Genomic DNA, 13,180 nt, shown 5'->3' on the forward strand with positions numbered 1-13,180 from the left:
CCCTACAAAAATATCCATTCATTATAATCCACATAATAATTTACATTTCCTGTTGCAGAAACTGGCTCAAATTAAATATCATTGTCTGTAGGCTATCAGACTCACCCTGGCAATCTGATGGCCATCTGCAGGCGTCCATCCAGCCCCGTCTGATCTGAGCAGCCTGCTCGTCCAGGTTGTCCAACTAGAGTAGGGTCAAACACAGAAGAGACAGGAAGAAGTGTTGTGCGCACATACTTAAAAATAAACTTGTCCAGGAACTTGATTAGAGAGAATCATTATGCTCTCAAGTGTTGGTTTAATCAAGCAACGTTTTGCCCCAACTGTGCCTTCTCCGGGAGAACGGCCAAGAAGAGATGAATCGCCTGTGATGGTCTCACTGGTTCCCAGGTGTTTTGGATATCCATGCACTTGGACGCTATGTAAGCCTATAGGATTACCCACCATCACCCATGGTAATAATTTATACAATACCCTATTATGTTCTAATGGAATAAGACTAGAATCTGTATTCATAAAGTGCTCAGGGTAGAGGTACTGATCTAGGATCAGGTCCTACGTGTTTCTGTATTCAAGATCTATAATACACTCTACTCAAAAAAATAAAGGGAACACTTAAACTACACACAATGTACACATCAAGTCACACTTCTGTGAAATCAAACTGTTCACTTAGGAAGCAACACTGATTGACAATAATTTTCATAAGCTGTTGTGCAAATGGAATAGACAAAAGGTGGAAATTATAGGCAATTAGCAAGACACCCCAATAAAGGAGTGGTTCTGCAGGTGGTGACCACAGACCACCTCTCAGTTCCTATGCTTCCTGGCTGATGTTTTGGTCACTTTTGAATGCTGGCGGTGCTTTCACTCTAGTTGGTAGCATGAGACGGAGTCTACAACACCCACACAAGTGGCTCAGGTAGTGCAGCTCATCAGGATGCACATCAATGCGAGCTGTGGCAAGAAGGTTTGCTGGTGTCTGTCAGCGCGTAGTGTCCAGAGCACGGAGGCACTACCAGGAGACAGGCCAGTACATCAGGAGACGTGGAGGAGGCCGTAGGAGGGCAACAACCCAGCAGCAGGACCGCTACCTCTGCTTTTGTGCAAGGAGGAGCACTGCCAGAGCACTGCAAAATGACCTCCAGCAGGCCACAAATGTGCATTGTGGGGATCTTATAAACGAGATGGCCAGACCTCACCAGAGAGGGGTACAGGGGTACCAGTACAATGTGGAGGCTATATACAGGGGTTACCAGAGTACAGAGTCAATGGTCAATGTGGAGGCTATATACAGAGGTACCAGTACAGAACTCAATGTGGAGGCTATATACAGGGGTACAGTACAGAGTCAATGTGGAGGCTATATACAGGGGGTACCAGAACAATATACAGGGGGTACCAGTACAGAGTCAATGTGGAGGCTTATACAGGGGGTACCAGTACTATATACAGGGGGTACCAGTACAGAGTCAATGTGGAGGCTATATACAGGGGGCACCAGTACTATATACCAGGGGGCACCAGTCGAGTCAATGTGGAGATATATACAGGGGGTACCAGTACTATATACAGGGGCACCAGTACAGAGTCAATGTGGAGGCTATATACAGGGGGCACCAGTAGAGTCAATGTGGAGGCTACACTCCAGCGCGGTACCAGTACTTCCATATACCAGCGCAGGGCAGCTAGCCAGCAGTACACGAGTTCAATGTGGAGGATATATACACGCCGGGGTCTCAACCAGTCACCTATACTAACATCGGGCGACCACAGTACAGAGTCAATGTGGAGGCTATATACCAGGGGGCACCACCCCAGTACAGAGTCAGCTAGATACTACCTCCGCGGGCCGCGGGCACCAAGTACAGAGTCAATGTGGAGGATCATATACAGGGGGCACCAGTACATATAGTACCAGGGGGCCACCGCCAGTCCCCAGTCAGGTTGTGGAGGACTATCTATACAGGGGGCACCCCCCAAGTCCACCAGAGGTCAATGTGGAGGCTATATACAGGGGTACCAGTACTATATACGGGGGCACCAGTAAGAGTCAATGGGGAGGCAATATACAGGGAGTACAGTACTATATAATAGGGGGTACCAGTACGAGTCAATGTGGAGGATACTATACAGGGGGGTAAAACCACCAGTACATGCTCACTACTACAGGGGGCACAGTACCAGGCCCGTCACCATCGGCAGTCACCACCATACCTCCCGCCTGGGAGCCCCGTACTCATACACGGGGCCCCTACCCCAACGTACCAGCACTATACCAGGGGGTACCAGTACAGAGTCAATGTGGAGGAATATCCAGGCCGGCGCGGCACCCAGTACAGAGTGCACATATTACCGTGCGGCCTATATACAGGGGGTACACAGTACTATATACAGGGGCACCGTACACGAGTCAATGGGAGGCAATATACAGGGAGAACCAGTATCATATATATGGGGGGGTACCAGTACAAGAGTCAATGTGGAGGATATATACGGGGGTACCAGTACTATAGTACCAGGGGGCAACAGTACAGATGAGTCAATGTGGAGGCTATATCAGGGGTACAGGTACTATAATGGCAGGGGGTACCAAGTACGAAGAGTCAATGTGGACGGATATATACAGGGGGTACCGGTACAGAGTCAATGTGGAGGCTATATACAGGGGGTACCGGTACAGAATCAACGTGGAGGCTATATACAGGGGGTACCAGTACAGAGTCAATGTGGAGGATATATACAGGGGGTACCGGTACAGTGTACAGAGTCAATGTGGCGGCAGGTAGCCTAGTGGTTAGAGCGTTGGACTAGTAACTGAAAGGTAGCAAGATCGAATCCCCGAGCCTACTGTACACGAGGGCTGTGGAGAATTCCATTTCAGTTGAGTCAAAATGTTAATTGACTTCCTGAATTGACTGAATAGAAACGGGAATGACCTCTATCCTGATGTATCCTGTGTCGACTTGACTGATAAAAATAAGTCCTTGAGAGTTATTTTGTTTGTTCTACTTTCCTTTGTAGGTTGAGAGAGTCATTCATAAATATGAATATAGAGCACATGTGCCTAAACAGTGTGTGTTGTGTGTGTCTGTGTGTGTGTGTGTGTGTGTGTGCGTGCGTGCATGTTTTTGTGTGTACATACGGTACATATGCAAGTAAGTCTTTAAATCACTATAATGGAGAGCCACACTCCCTGCAACTAGCATTGTGACATGTCTACCCTCCAGCCCGCCCACAGCCTGCCCACACAGAGTAGCAGCAACGTGATGTCTTAGCCAGGTTGGCCCTGTAGAGCAGTCACTTCCAGTCCTGTCACACATGCAGTGTGCCTTCACCCGCCCACTCACACATAGTCATGCACACACACACACTTCAAGGGCTCCACGGTACTGCCACGAAGCTGGACCGGAACACCACCGCTACACCACCTCTGTACTGGTGCCCCCAGCGCTGATGCACATCAACATGGAGCAGCTATCGCGCTCCAGAGAGCAACTGTCTAGTGATGTACAGGGAGGGCTGATGGCTACTACAAACTGCTGCCTGCACTCCACTTACAGAGAACATGTGCAGAGGGCATAGAGGTGGACCTTCCTCTTTCTGTGAAGACAAATAGGCTAAACCAGCCCTGTTGACAAAACAGGTGGCCTAATGGCAATGTCATGTTACTGTTACCATGGTGGGTTGTCATGGTGTGTGATGCTGCTGAGCGGTTGTGTTGTGGCAAACCACAGCTCTGTAATGTTACCGCTCTAGAGTGAAGGGAGGGAAATGTCTGCATGTAACCACAAGAGAAGAACTAGTGTGTGTGTGTTTGTTTGTGTGTGTGTATGTTTGTGCGTGTGTGTTTATGCGTGTATGTGCCTGCATGCACGCCTTCGTATGTGTGTGTGTGCAACCGCAGGAGAGGGGAATGTTGTAGTGTAACTAGATTTCAATTACAGAGGCCAGGGGCTAACTGAATCACTCAAGCATGACCTCAGGCAGGCTCACAACAACCTGATCGCGTGACCCAGGCATCCAAGGCCCTAATGGACACTGGTGGTGGTGACAAAGGCGTGGCATTGTCTTAAACTTAAACAGTGACTAAAACCAATAGAAATGGAATTGCTAGAATAGAAAATTCCCATTCTAGTCAATGGGTCCGTAATTCTATGAATAAACCATCTCTTTGTTACTGCAGCTGTTAGACTACTTTGTACTGACTGACATCATAGACAGAATAAAAAGCATTGAAATATAATCTATATAATCTAATCAATTCTAGATTCTATTTCTATTATCAAAAAAAAAAATCAACAACTTGAGTAAAACTCTGCTGTCGTGGCCATAGAGACCACCAGAACAGTCACCTTGGCCATGTTAAGTAAATAAGGGATTGTAGTTAACGAGAGGGTTCTGTAAGTTTTCATTCCTGAGGTGACTAAGACCTGCACAAACTCAATCAATAACAAACACAGTGATTCAGAAAGAAAATCTACATTAGTCTGTAAGAGACATCTGACTTCAAGAGCAGTCACCTAGAGATGACCTTGGCGTTTAGAATAATGTTGAAGTCGCTATTTCAAATCAAATCAAATGTTATTTGTTACATGTGCCGAATACAACAGGTGTAGACGTTAGTGTGAAATGCTTACTTACAAGCCCTTAACCAACAACGCAGTTTTAAGAAGAAAAAAAKCAACAAATGTAGGAGATAAGAAAAACAAATAACTAAAGAGCAGCAGTAAATAACAATGGCGGGGCTATATACAGGGTTCCTGTGTGGGAGCTATCATGGGTTGGTTCTGGTTAGATCGATAAAAGCCATCTGAAGGAGGACAGAGAGAGAAGCCTGGCATCTGTTTGCCTAGTTTTCTGCCCCAGAGTAATGAAAAGCGGAGGAATTCACAGGCTCCCTTACATCAATAATGAATGAAGACATATACTTTATATTAGCTGACACAGGTAAAGAAAGGAGTGGAGAGGGCTGAGGGATTGGTCTCTCTCTCTCTCTTTCTGCATTTCTCCCTCTCTCTCTCTCTCTCTCTTCCTCTCTCTCTCTCTCTCTCTCTCTCTCTCTCTCTCTCTCTCTCTCTCTCTCTCTGGCAAAAGCAGCATTGTTCATCTTTCAGCAACATTAATGCTGTGACTCACTGCCACCCGCTGTGATGACCCTGACTGTGTCAGTCTGTCCGTCCGCCTTACTGAGCCCACAGCACACACCCTGCAGACAGGGACCTTACAGACAGAGGCAAAATAAAGCCCTAAAACATGTTAGTATAAATGGGACTGGCTTGGTCTTGCACATGGTGGAAAGTATTGCATGTTAAGCGGAAGAGGTGGAGGACAGAGCAATAGAGGATAGGGCTATTATGTTGTAGTATATTGACTGTAGAGTTATGGGGATTTATAGGTCTATAGTGGACTTTCATATGTTCTTTCTACTGTAGAATTACAGGCACGCCACACTCTTAGAAAAAAAGGCTTCCAAAAGGGTTCTTCGGCTGTCCCCATAGGAGAACCATTCTGGTTCTAGGTACAAACCTTTTGGGTTCCATGTACAGCCCTCTGTGGAAAGGGTTCTACATGGAACCTAAACTGGTTCTACTTGGAACCAAAAAGGGTTCTTCAAATGGTTATTCRATGAGGACAGCCGAAGAACCCTTTTAGGTTCTAGATAGCACTTTTGATATGTAGCGCATTGTGAGTGATTTTCCATCATGGATGTTAGAGAATAAGGGTTGTTTGGTGTGTCTCTGACCCCATCTGAGAGCAAATCATCCATCCAGGCAGGAGAAGCTCCAGCATGGCCGCCCCTGCTGAGTGGGCCTACTGATGTGATGTCTGGTAGGGGGTCTAGAAGCCCTGTTTCAGTCTTCTGCTGCAGAGACATGGCTAGTGTTGACTTCTTCTCTCATCTGCAATTTCCTCCCTTCCCCACTTCCTCTCTCCCTTCCTCTCCCCTCATCTCCTCTCCTCTGGACTCTGTCCCGTATTTCACCTATTCCTACTACATTAACAGGCCTAGTGCGTCTCTGAGGCTTTACTGTATTGATTCACTGCTCCTTCCAGCAATCCCCTTAAAGAGAGAATGAGCTGCTACCACTGTGGAAGGGAGGGGGGCTTTAAGAGAAAAGCTGCTGAACTGAGATGGAGTGAAGGAAGGGGGTTGGGCTGGAGAGAGAGAACGAGAAGGGGGAGAGAGAGATGGAGAGAAAGGACCAAGAAAGAGAAGGGGGGAAAAGAGAAAGGGGGGAGATACAGAGGTAGAGAGAGTGTATGGGGAAAGAGAGCAATAGGAGGGAGAGAGAGAGAGAAAAGGGGGAGACAGCTTGAAGTACACTGATGAATCTCACTTAAATAATCAAGGAAACAGCATGAAGCAGTCCTCTCCTCAGATTGAAAAGGGAAAATACAGCTACTCTCTGGATGAGGTCTGGCCATCTCGTTTATAAGATCCCCACAATCCTAACGCCAGTAAAAAAGAAGCAATAACTAGAATAATTGGGATTCTGCATTCAGTTCAAGTATTGGCTATACTATGGATGTCTGATGTTTAATATGATTGTGTTTTGTTAATGCATCCTCTTACCAGTATTACAGTCTGTCTTCCTTCTCCATATAGATAGAAAATATTGGCATGAGCTGCTAAGATGTCAGTGTGTACAGTACAGTAGTGTGTGTTTGGGCCACTGTGCAGCCACCCACCCTGCCTGCTGTTTTTCACAGACTACATTCCAAATGGCACCCAATTCCCTCAACAAGGGCCTATTGGAAAGTAGTGCATTATAGGGAATAGGGTGTCATTTGGGATGAATTCACAGAGTTCCTGGTTAGTAGACCACATAATCAGAATTTTGCCACCAGAAGTTCTGCTCTGCCTTTGCACTGTCAGGGCTTCAGCCTTTCAGAGCGTCACACACACTGCCTATTAGGATTAAATACATTTCTCAGACTGGCTTCATGGAATTTACCCAGGATTCACCCAGGCAGTGCAGAGCCGTGAGTGTGAGTGTGAGTGTGAGTGTGAGTGTGAGTGTGAGTGTGAGTGTGAGTGTGAGTGTGAGTGTGTGTGTGTGTGTGTGTTCGAGTGGTTGAATTAAGTGTTTTCCCTGACGCTGGCTGCTGCTGCCTGTCCATCTGAGTGTGCTGTGCTGAACTGTGCAATCCAAGCAGAACTGTCACAGTCACAGAGGGATGGAGAGGGGGCCACGCCTCCCTGGAAATGCCAGCAGCAGAGCAGCTTGTGTAGATAGCTGTCTTTGTCTGACTGCATCCTGACAACACAAGGACTTGGTCATGTCTGTCCGCTAGTCTAGACATCCAGAAACGAAGACATCCAATTTAGATTAACTGAACACGAGCACAATGAAAAATCCAAGGGTATTTTTCTTTAATGTGTTTATTTCGATAAACCTTAGAAGTGAGTGAATCTACTGGATAAATTGCAGGTGCAGATGTTGTTAGTAGTTTTGAAGGCTGTAAGAACTGTATCTCATTGACAGAACAGTGACGTATGGTAGATCAGTTATATGGGCAGTGAGTGGTTTTGGGGGGGTTGTGTGTGAGATTGTTGTTGGAGGCAAAGATGACAAACGCAGGTGACCTTCATTTCCCCCTTATCACCCCTCTGAGAGTGTCAGTCACAGAGGTGGTCTGGTCTGCAACACAATGGGGTGGTGCCCTGGGACACGTTAATGAAGGGGCAATCTGACACCCCTCATGGAGCCCCTACACAGCCCCACAATCTCCATCCAGGGGCGGCAGGTAGCCTAGTGGTTAGAACGTTGGGCCAGTAACCGAAAGGTTGTTAGATCGAATACTCGAGCGGACAAGGTAAAAAATCTGTCGTTCTGCCCCTGAACAAGGCAGTTAACCCACTGTTCCTAGGCCGTCATTGTAAATAAGAATGTGTTCTTAACTGGCTTGCCTAGTTAAATAAAGGTAAAAAAAAAAATATATATATATATATAAATAATCAGCCCAGCCTAATCACTGCTGTGATTAGCACTAGGGCCGTGTTCGGTTGTCAATGAGGTCCGTAAGGCCGCATTGAAAATGTATTGTATTTCCTCACTGTCAAAAATTTTAAGAAATCGTCCCCTATCCATCGTTTTTTTCCATTTATGATGCTCCCTGACTGTCTACTTTAATTTGGGCGATTATTAGTGAGCTGGACACAGTCAAGAAACTGTATGAATGTAGGTCCATTATCATTTCTACACAGTTTCCTTTTGATTGGGGTCCTGCTTTATGATAAGCAATGTGTTATTTTAACACTGAAAAGAGTGGAACCATAAAGACACTGGAACATTGTTACATTTAACACTGGAGAATGTGGTGCTTGTGCTAATGCACACCAGACCACACCACACAGCTCCCCCACTCCTACTGGTGTTTGGAGAAAGGCAACACCCCATTATGCCCTTCGTTCTCTTCGTCCAGCAACTGTTCGCCTGGTGAATTATGCTTGAGGGATTTCTGTTTCCAGCAGATCTGATTATGAGCCCTCTGTGTGTGTATGTGTATGTCTCTTTGTGCATGTTGTGTTGCGTGTGTAAGGCTGTGTGATGGGATCTATATAATGCAGCACTATAGATTGGGAGAAGGGGAAGAGGGACAGACTGCATATTGTTTGTAAGCTAGCCACGAGGAGAGGTGAGGCTAGATAGATACACTCTTATCAAAAGGGTTCTCAGCTGTCCCCATAGGCAAACCCTTTTGGGTTCCAAGTAGTCACTTTGCTAACACTTTACTGAAACCCAGCGTCATAACACATTATGACACGATCATAACAGCTTACATAACTTGTCAATAACGCTTTTGTGATTAATATGGTAAACCTCACCAGCACAAACACCCGTGGGACACACACAGCCACACCGCGCCCTGGCTAAATTCGTAAAGCGTTCCCTCAGCTTAGGGAAGTGACAGCCACCTGCAGCGAAACAGATCCTGAACGTTGCCGAGGCTGTGAAGCGTATGCGGGGCTAGTTGAGGAGGATGACGGAGAGTGATGAGGTGTAAGTTGACGAGGTATGACAGGGTGCAGTGGGTAGTTAGGTAGGCTTGATGAGGGGTGAGGGTACAGGAAGGGTGACGTACGGTAGGGAGGCTGAGCGGGTGGTGACATGGTGAGTTAGCTTGATGGGAATGATGAGGGGTGATAGTGATAGAGGATCGAATGATGGGTGTAGAGATGGATTCGACAGGAGCAGGTGATATGAGGGTACAGGCAATGGTTCGTAGTATTAGAGGCTTTGAGCGAAGCTAGGGGTGACAAGGATGGGTGTAGTTTAGCTATAGAGAGGCTTGATGAGGAGAGGTGAGGAGGTGACAGGAATGCGGTGTAGTTAGAGGTGATGAGAGAGAGAGGAGGTTGTGAGGTTGAAGGTACGATGGGAATGTAGAGAGAGAGTTGAAGGAGGTATGCGGTAACAGGATTTAGATAGAGACGCTTGACTGAGGCGGTGGTGGGCGTGAAGGATGGGAGATGTAGTATACTGCAGACTGATGGAGGCCTCGCTGTGACATTAGACGAGGTGAAGAATGGGATGTAGTTAGAAGCTTGTCGATGAGGCGGTGGAGGGGTGACAGGCATGGGTAGTAGTAGAATGGCTTGATGGCTGGTGTAGGGGAGAGGATGATTGTAGAGAGTGTGATAGACGTGCACAGGTATGAGTGTAGTTAGTAGCTTGACGAGGAGAGGTGCAGATGAAGGAGTGACGAGGAGTGGGTGTAGTTAGAGGCTTGACGAGGAGAGAGTGATGAGAGTGACAGGATGGGTGTAGTTAGATAGCGCTTGACGAGAGACTGTGATGAGAGGTGAACAGTGATTGGGTAGTGTAGAGGCATTCGGGCAAGAAGGTGACAGCGACTGGGTGAGTTGAAGAGGCTGTGGATGAGTGGAAGAGCTTCATTACAGCATGGGTGATAGTTAAGAGGAAGAAGGGTGGTGTAATAGAGGCTTTGGTGAATGAGAGGTGAACAGGATGGAGTGTAGTTAGATAGAGGCTTGGTGATGAGAGGTTAACCAGGATGGGTTGTAGGTTTAGATAGAGGCTTGGTGATGAGAGTGACAGGATGGGTGTATTAGATAGAGGCTTGGTGATGAGAGGTGACCAGGATGGGTGTAGTTAGATAAGGCTTGGTATGAAGAGGTGAAGGATGGTGGTATTTTAGATAGAGGTTGGTGAGAGAGGTGAACAGGATGGGTTGAGTTAGATTTAGAGGCTTGGTGATGGGAGGTTTGACAGGAATGGTGTAGTTGATAGAGTGGCTTGGTGATGAGAGGTCGACAGGATGGGTGTAGTTAAATCAAGAGGCTTGGTGATAGAGGGGCAGGATGGGGTGAAGTTAGATAGAGAGGCTGTGATGAGAAGTGAAGACGGGGTGTAGTTTATAGAAGAGCTTGGTGATGAGAGGTGACAGATGGGTGTAGTTGATAGAGAGGCTTGGGTGAGAGAGGTGACAGGACTGGGTGTAGTTAGAGGCGTTGACGAGGAGAGGTGATGAGAGGTCACAGGAAATGGGTGTGTTAGAAGCTTGACGAGGAAGGCGAAGTGATGAGAGGTGACAGGATGGGTGGTAGTCAGAAGGCTTGACGAGGAGAGGTGATGCAAGAGGTGACAGGATGGGTAGTTAGAGGCTTGACGAGGAAGGTGATGAGAGGTGACAGGATGGGGTAGTTAGATAGAGAGGCTTGATGAGGCTTGTGATGAGAGGTAACAGGATGGGTGATTAGAGCTTGGTGATTGAAGGGTGACAGGGAATGGGTGTAGTAACTAGAGCGCTTGGTATGAGAGGTAACAGGATCGGTGTAAGTAATAGAAGAGGCTTGATGAGCCTTGGTGATGAGAGTAAAGGATGGTTTTGGTAGTTAGATAGAGGCCGTGTGATGAGAGGTGACAGGATGGGTGTAGTTAGGATAGAGGCTTGGTGATGAGAGGTGACAGGATGGGTGTAGTTAGATAGAGGGCTTGGTGCTAAGGTTTGACAGGATGGTTGTCGTTAGATAAGGCTTTGGTGATGAAGAGGTGACAGGAATGGTGTAGTTGATAGAGAGGCTTTGTGATGAGAGGTGACAGGAGGGGTGTAGTTAGATAAGAGGCTTGGTGATGAGAGGTGACAGGACGGTCAGTGCCTACGAGAGGCTGGTGAGAGAGGATTGAAGGATGGTGTAGTTAGATGAGAGAGGCTTTGATGAGAAGTTGAAGGTGGGTGTAGTTAGGAGGCTTGACGAGGAGAGGTGATGAGAGGTGACTCAGGATGGGGTAGTATGGTTAAGATGGCTTGATGAGGAGAGGTGTCGAGAGGTCGGATGGGTGTTTAGAGAGGCTTTGAACTGAGGAGAGGGTGGATAGAGGTGACGGATGGGTAAATTGTTAGAAGGCTTGGACGAGAGCGGTTGATGCCTGGTCTACAGAGAATGTCTCATAGCAAACTTTTTTTTCTAAGATGTATTTTCTAGCTGCTATCTGAACTAAAAGCGGTTATTTGCCTGTCCTCACCTTTGAAGAACCCTTTTTGTTCAAGGTAAACCCTTCTGAGTTCCATGAAGTAGCCCTTTCCACTTAGGGTCTCCATGGAACCCAAAAGAGTTCTATCCTGAAACCAAAAAGGGTTGGTAACACTTTTACTTGACTTATGACCTGGTGTTATGTCATACCAGCTGACATATTTGTCATAACATGGTTGAGCACTGTCATATCACACCATCCATTTACACTGTTGTGACAGTGCGTTATTTATGGCTGGATATGACACCTACATAAGTGTGTCAATACCACATTCATCTCAGTCAATCAGCAACAGACATTGGGGTAGTGCAAATCGGCATCAATGTGTGCACAATTACAATGATACATTTAATATGGTCAATTAAAAAAAAAAATATTTACAGACCCATTCAAAAGTTGACACATCTACTCATAAAGCGGTTTTTCGTTAGATGTATTATTTTCTACATTGTAGAATAATAGTGAAAGACATCAAAACTGTGAAATAACACAATGAACCATGTAAGTAACCAAAAAAGTGTTAAACAAATCACCAAATATACTTAATATTTTGGATTGTTCAAAGTAGACACACTTTGCCTTAATGACCAGCTTTGGCAATTCTCCTTCACCAAAACTTCATGAGGAGGTCACCTGAATAACTTTCCCACAGTCTTGAAGGAGTTCCCACACATATGCTTGTGCACGACTCCTACCGAAGGTGGCTTCCCCTTTCCTTTCGGGTGGGCTCGGCGGTCGTCGTCACCGGCCTACTAGCTGCCACTGATCTTTTCCTCCCCCTCCTTGTCTGTTTATTAGTTACACCTGTTTTTAGTTAGGTTAATTTAGTTGGCTTTATTATCCGCCGCCCGCCTGCTGGGGTGTGCGGGATCTGTTTTATGTGTACTCGTGTACACGCCTGGTAAGCACGGTTGTTCGTGTACGTGAGTTATTTTCGGGACGGTTAGTTCCCCTGTGTTTTGGAGCATTTGCATGAGGTGTGTTGTTTTCACCTGTGTGGTATATAAAGAAGTAGCGCTACTCTGAACTCTCTGTCTCCTGCGTCTGACTTCTTCCTCCACTACATCCCGGGCATTACAATGCTGAGCCACTTGTCAGCTGATTTTCTTCACTCTGCGGTCCAACTTATCCAAACCATCTCAATTGAGGTTGCGTGATTGTGGAGGCCAGGCCATCTGATGCAGCAATCCATCACTCCCTTCTTGGTCAAATAGCCCTTACAAAGCCTGGAGGTGTGTTGGGTCATTGTCTTGTTGAAAAACAAATGATAGTCCCACTAAGCGCAAACCAGATGGGATGGCATATCGCTGCAGAATGCCGTGGAGCCATGCTGGTGATGTCACGTTCCTGACCTATTTCTGTTAGTTTGTGGTATGTGTTAGTTGGTCAGGACGTGATGGGTGGGCATTCTATGTTGTCTGTTTCTATGTTGGTTTAGGGTTGCCTGGTATGGCTCTCAATTAGAGGCAGGTGTTTGGCGCTCTCTAATTGAGAGTCATATTTAGGTAGGTTGTTCAAGTTCACAGTGTTCGGTTTGGGTGGTTGTCTCCTGTGTCTGTATGTATGTCCGTGCCACACGGGACTGTAGCGTTTGTTTGTAGTCGTGTACCTGTTCGTGCGTTCTTCACGTTATATGTAAGTTCGTGCCAGGTTCGTCTTCACAAAATAAACAATTC

At 46.5% G+C, this 13,180-nt stretch overlaps 1 pseudogene; it reads right to left on the reverse strand.

Annotated features, from left to right (window-relative positions):
• Positions 1-13,180, reverse strand: part of LOC111970320 (calcium-dependent secretion activator 1-like) — a 157,710-nt pseudogene that overhangs the window by 65,693 nt on the left and 78,837 nt on the right.

The sequence above is a fragment of the Salvelinus sp. IW2-2015 genome, linkage group LG11 (genome assembly GCF_002910315.2).
Source record: "Salvelinus sp. IW2-2015 linkage group LG11, ASM291031v2, whole genome shotgun sequence".
Lineage (NCBI taxonomy): Eukaryota > Metazoa > Chordata > Actinopteri > Salmoniformes > Salmonidae > Salvelinus > Salvelinus sp. IW2-2015.